The sequence below is a fragment of the Struthio camelus genome, chromosome Z, assembly GCF_040807025.1.
Source record: "Struthio camelus isolate bStrCam1 chromosome Z, bStrCam1.hap1, whole genome shotgun sequence".
NCBI classification, from domain to species: domain Eukaryota; kingdom Metazoa; phylum Chordata; class Aves; order Struthioniformes; family Struthionidae; genus Struthio; species Struthio camelus.
Window position 1 is genome coordinate 25932817 of NC_090982.1, and position 6038 is coordinate 25938854.

The following is a 6038-nucleotide window of genomic DNA, read 5'->3' on the forward strand; positions in this document are numbered from 1 at the left end:
CTGGGACACTTCACTGGTTTGGGTAGTAGGAGCATGAATCTCCATTCACTGCGTAGCCCAAGTTTCATGTATGAAAAAGGAGAGGTTTGCTCCACCTTTGTTCTTTGGCTTATCTGTATGTTGGTTTTGCCTCATGTTTCAACGTTACCTTCTGATGCTTTGAAAGACCTTCACATAGATTGTCCTAAGAGTTTCAAAGACTTTCTCTTGACCTAGTAATAACTTTCTAAAGACACATTTTGCCTACATTATGGCCTGCTACATGTAGTAAGAATTAGTTGCAAGAAGTCCTATCTGCCTAAATCTTCTCCTCTTTCTTTTACAATAATTTCATTTCTGACAGAGACATAGGAGTCTGAATTGCCTCAAGCCCTGGCCCAAGAAACTGAATAAACCATGGGAAGCAGCTGTTCTTCATAGCAAAGAAATCCGTAAATGATCCTGATTACAGCATGCGACTGTAGAAGCCACCCAAGAAGAATGGCACATAGCTCCCAGCCCTGGAGATTATACCCTCCCAGCCATGAATTCTGGGTTTCAAGTGGAGACCTGAGCATCAGGAAAAAAGAAAACTTTTGGGGAGATAGTTACAGAGCAGACTAGTATGGGATAAATGAAAGCACGTAGATGCACTTCTTCTTCATAGAAGTATTCATAGATGAACATGTCTTCCTCTACCGTATGAGAGTTTACAGGTGCATCTGTGCTGTCAGTTTGTCTTACTACCTGTTTTGCTGCAAGGACCTCACCTCACGATCGTTCAGGACGTACACATGCTAGTATGCTCTGAGATGGAACAAATCATCAAGCTTCCTCCACAGGAAACCTAGGCAGAGCTGGCAGGATATTTCACTCCAAGATCTTTACGAACAGGCAGCATAAGTACACGTTACACCACATGTGATGTCTCTTACTACATGCAATCTCAGGAGGTCAGTGTTTGCCTTTATGCCCTACACCAGAACATGAAAAGCACATTCCTAGTGTGATGTTTCAATAATACTGCAGTGGCTAGCTGTGCTCTGTGTGTCTTGGTTTTGTGAGTACTTAGAACTAACAAGCCACCAAATAATGATGATCACTATGTTCAGGACCACAGGGATGGTGCGGAGCAGGTTCAGGCTCGCTGCTGCAGACTGTGGACACAGCCCTGCCCTTCCATAAGATGCTGGCACCGAGCAGGTTGGATAAAAGCCAGTTCTCACCAAACTGACCCAGTGGCGTGGTTGTCTCCTTGACTCAGGCCCCAGGGTCTGCAGACACAATCACTGCTGTGGCAGAGTTCTTATTAAGTTAGGAAGCAAGTCTTTTGTAGCTCTTCCTTGGCCTCTGACCCTGGGTATGTAGATGGGATAACATCCTTAACCAGTCTCTGGCTTGTGGGAGAGAACCACGTTCATATTCTTATCTCATAATTATTGGATGCAGTCAGGCCCAAGTCCAGAGCTGAATCCTCTTTTCTTTCCTTTGTTCTCTTCACTTTTGGAGTCCGAGTAGGAAAAATAGGCCTTTCACTGTTATCTCCCAAGATATGTTCTCTTACAAGAAGGTTTAGCAGTTTTTCTTAATACCAAAATACCTATTTTAGTTACTGCCTGGGCTACTTCACTTCCTTTCTTGTACCTTTCTGGATTTCAATTGCGCATCAACAGAGCATCCGTATTCTCTGACATGAGTTTAATAACTAAAAATACTATGCATCTCCAAAATGATCAAAGACAGAAAACACTGGTTACCTGTTTTCTTAATGGACAAAAAAGATTTCTTAGTGTGTCAAAAGGAGAAGCCTCTGGATTAACATGAGGTATCCGCTTAGCCTCACTTTTATGGTCGATATGACAGTCAAAGCTGATGCTACTGATAAATCACCTATGGAATACACAAGCGGATTAAGTGTTTGACTAGTTAATTGAGGAATAGTATGAGCTTTTTACTTTAAAATTATACTTGTTTGTAGATACTGCTATTAAGAAAAATGAAAATCACAAATTTAGATGTCCTTTCAGTTAATATTAAACATCTGCCTGATTTAGCCTACTTATTTTTTGGCAGGGATTTTACTTCTGTGGTTTCTTTTCTTTTCTTTGTGATTATGAAGTAATCCCCAGTGGCATGTTAAAAATCGGTACTGTAAATGTGGACAATTGTTCTGGGGTTAGCTTCAAAGGCTTGTAAAACCCACAGAGTTAAATGTCTGTCTGAAGCTGGCAGAGCAGTCATTGTCTCCAAATGACTAGTTTGTGTTCAAGTTGCCCTTAGCTGGGAATACTCTGCAAATTCTTTAAACACAGGAATGCTTGTCAAATGCAGATCAAAAGTCAGCTTTTGGGAGACCATTTCTAGCAGGGCTGTTTGCCAAAGATGCAATTGAATATAGTAGGGCTGGCTGGATTTCTGCAATAGCACATGGTTAAGGTAGAGGAAGGCAGAGGTTCTTTGTGCCAATAAATGGTTGCCTGAAGATAACCAGTGGTAGAAATGGTAAATGGTCATCATAGCTTTACAAGAAACTGATTGGAAGGCAAAGGAAAAAAGTGCAAAGCTGTTTTCTGGGTGAGGTAGGGCGGCTCTTGCCGAAAAGATCTGATGCAAAGATTGTGTGCCTGTTATTCTGCTGACCTTGATTTCATGAGTTTGCTGTAGTTTGCCTCTGATTGGATGAGACTAGAATTTGACCCATTGCCTCTTGTGAATACCTCTAAGTCACAAAGAACACTTATACAGTATATTTAGGAACAGGAACTGGATTTAAGTTTACATTCCTGTGGACTAGCTGCTGCTTTGCCTACAGCTGAAGTGATTCTCTGAATGCAGATGTGCATCTGTATACTTCTGAAAGAGAAAGGAAGAATGGTTTTTATTCTAGTTACAGTTTTCTAAGGTATATTAGAAAATTTGAACCTCAAGGCTATTTTTAAAAAAGTTCCATGAACTTTTTTCTAAAAGTTCACACAATAATGCATTTAAAAAATACTAGTTTGTTTCCGTTCTGAAATTAGAAGTCTTTATCCACTGCTGTGATGGGAAGAATGAACTAAGATGCCTTTCATAACCATTATGCGTTTATTCCTTATGTGTCCTTTGGTATATCCTGGGAAACAATTCCCACCATGCTGTTCAGATCGTATGTTTTAAACGTAGGTTGTCTATGTTTGGAACCTCGTTGTGTTTTCGATGGCTTCCTATCAGTTGTATAAGCTTCTATTCTGCCCTTAGGTAAAATAGTGGCATTGAGAATGTGGTCAATAACTCGAAGTCTGGATCTAGTTCCAATCTCATGCAAGTTTTCCATGATGTGGCTCTAATGATGTTAATGTTGCTGCTTCTGTTCTGTAACGGAAGGTGCCATGACAGTTTGGCAAAATTCTTTAAGACTGGAAGATAGCCTTAAACTGTGTTTTCAAGACAAATAGCCCCTGGGTTATTCACTGATTCCATTAGTTCAGATTTTTGTGTCCAAACAGATTTTATGTTACTGAACAAGCAACATATTGAGCCAGGTTCCTCTTTGGCATAGTTTTGCTAAGCTGCAAAGAGGGAGAGAATTGGCTTTTTGGGTGTATGGGCAAATTTAGTTTGATCTGAAAAGAAAGCATGTTTTCTTAATGGGCACCCACACTTTGAAATTTTTCCCCTACAAATGTTCCTTCCTAAATCTTGATCAGCTTTTCCATCAGAGATGTGGCAAACAATTCAGTGAGTTGTTTAGAGGTCCTGGCTGCTGTTGCTTAAGACATGCCTCTTCTGGATGTCAGAGGAAAAATTGCTAAGCATTTTTATTGCCGTGTTCAGATGCTCTAGAGGCTGACTGAAAGTTTTGGGTGCTATTGGAACTACTTTTGTATTTCTAGTGCCAAACAGTGGAAAACAAAGGTAAGATAAATACAATAAAATGTAATTTTGTTTTTGTTTCCCCAGTAGTCTTCAAGAATATGCACCTCTTCAGGTAGCAGCATTTCCAGGTGTCTAAATTTCTTCTCCTGTTTCCATTAATATCAACAAAGCACCTGTTCCTTCCTTCAGTGGGAGCATAGCTGAGTCATTAAGTACAGTTTTTTGAAACCAGTGTCTGATCCTGTTTTGAATTTCTTATTCAAAACATTTTCCTCCTTGTGGCTATTATTATGGAAATTAATGAGGAATTAGTAATTCTGCTACTCTCTGGCCTTTTACTGTCTTCATTTTCAGTGTCCAATGTGTCGTTTTGACACACTGGAACTGCCAGTGGAAAGACTTAGTTATTATTCAGAGAAGGCTTATGAGCAAAACCAGGGCAATATATCACTACGAGACAGACTGAAGTAGGCTTGATACTTAATTCTGCCTGTGCCACCATTTTCAGAAGTGTGTTTGTTGCAGAAGTGAAGCAATTGTTGATCTACAGAATTCTCTGTTGCCTGGCCCCAGGTTTGATAAAGGTGCCTAAAAGCAGCACAGTTACTAACTGTTGCTTTCTTGTCCATCCACCTGACCTGAACGTTGGTTGACGTAGCTGCTGGAATTTGGGATGTAGAATGGGAGCCTCTGTGGCTTCTAATTTATTTAGGGCATACTGGAAAGCAGGAGTCTGCTCTCATGTGCATCTCCTATATTTCATTATGTGCCCTTCAATGAGTTTCAGAGTCATTATTCTTAAAGTGCTATAAATAGGGTGCTAAGTCATAGTTTTAGTTCATTAACATAACATAACAATGAATTCCTTATGGTTTCGCAGCTCTGTCTATAACAGGTTTGACCTAACTCAGCTCTCTATTAAAGTATAATTTAGGCTCTAGGGGTAGATTTTATCAGTATCATATCCTGTAACTTGTATAAAAGTTCCAATTATACTTATTGTTGAACAGTTGTATATTTCCACTTTAATAAAAAATATTGGGTAATTTTTCTGTACTAGGAATGTGGGAACTGTTCACTTATTTTGATGCATTTTTAAGTAGAATGTGTAAATATTCTATTGTACTGGACACAATGTCTGACCAGAGCAAAGTTAAGCATGACTCTGTGTGGTGCCTGACATGGTATAATAGGGTTTCTGTTATTTAAATAGGTCAAAGTTTCTTTTCCGGTTTTAATAAAATCATATATTTCTGATTCTGCTTTGGATTAGCAAAAATCAGAGCTTTCAGTCCTAGTCTCGTTTGGTAATAACACTGCTAGTTGAGATATAAGACACGAGGCACAAACAAAGAAGCAGTTCCTGCCTTAGTAAGTCTGTGGTCTAAATTCAATAGGCCTGATGTTCACGGGCTGTTTTACACTGTTGTCACTTTGTAGATCGTGATCTTCTTGATTCTCTTGAACTTCTTCATGAACAGTAGTTCCAGTGGCTTGGGGAGGCTTCTCTTAATTTTCATGAGTATACTGGAGATCAGAGTTAGGATCTTTATGTTGTGTTATATTTGTAAATATCATGACATTACTATGAGGCTTCTGTACATCCTGTTTGTCTTTAAAACTAGATGCTTTCAGTTTTTCTGTCCATGGAAGTCTTTGCTTTCGGTGGTTGTCTGGGAACTCCTCAATTTGAAGAAAACTAGCACAGGTAGTTCTTGAGTACGAATAATTTCAGTGAAGAATTTTGTTATGTTTTTGCCTAAGGTCTTTTTCATACAAAAATGATATTACGTTCTGATGGGTACTATGATTCCCTGTAGAAAGGAGCAGCTGCTGTTTTTGCACTCATGCTTCGTGTGAAGCTGTCTGCAGCAGTAAAGAGTAACTCCTGGCAGGACTGAATCTTAGGACTCCAAGCAGGAAGACTGTGTTGATCATGGCATATACCTTTTGGCATAGTTTTGCACATATCTTTTCCACTGAATTTCTGGCTTCTTCAAAATGAGACAGCTTGTCTCCATAGAAATATGCTCACTGTGTCATAGCTTTTCAGAACCATTTTACTCTACTGCTGCCACATCCATCCCTGGTACTAAGTAAGTTGCCCGTGATCTTCTTGAACACTGCACAACAGCTCAGTCTTGTCAGTATCCTTACACACCATTATGCCTTTAAACAGAGTTTACTTTCATTTAGCTTGCTGC

General features: G+C 39.5%; 1 long non-coding RNA gene across 1 annotated transcript in view; it reads left to right on the forward strand.

The window, feature by feature from the left end:
• Nucleotides 1-2781, forward strand: part of LOC104142229 (uncharacterized) — a 28025-nt gene extending 25244 nt beyond the window's left edge. Inside the window, exon 7 of the long non-coding RNA XR_011137710.1 lies at nt 344-2781. This is a non-coding gene — a long non-coding RNA (uncharacterized lncRNA). The remainder of the gene's footprint in view (nt 1-343) is intronic.
• Nucleotides 2782-6038: the final 3257 nt, after the last annotated feature.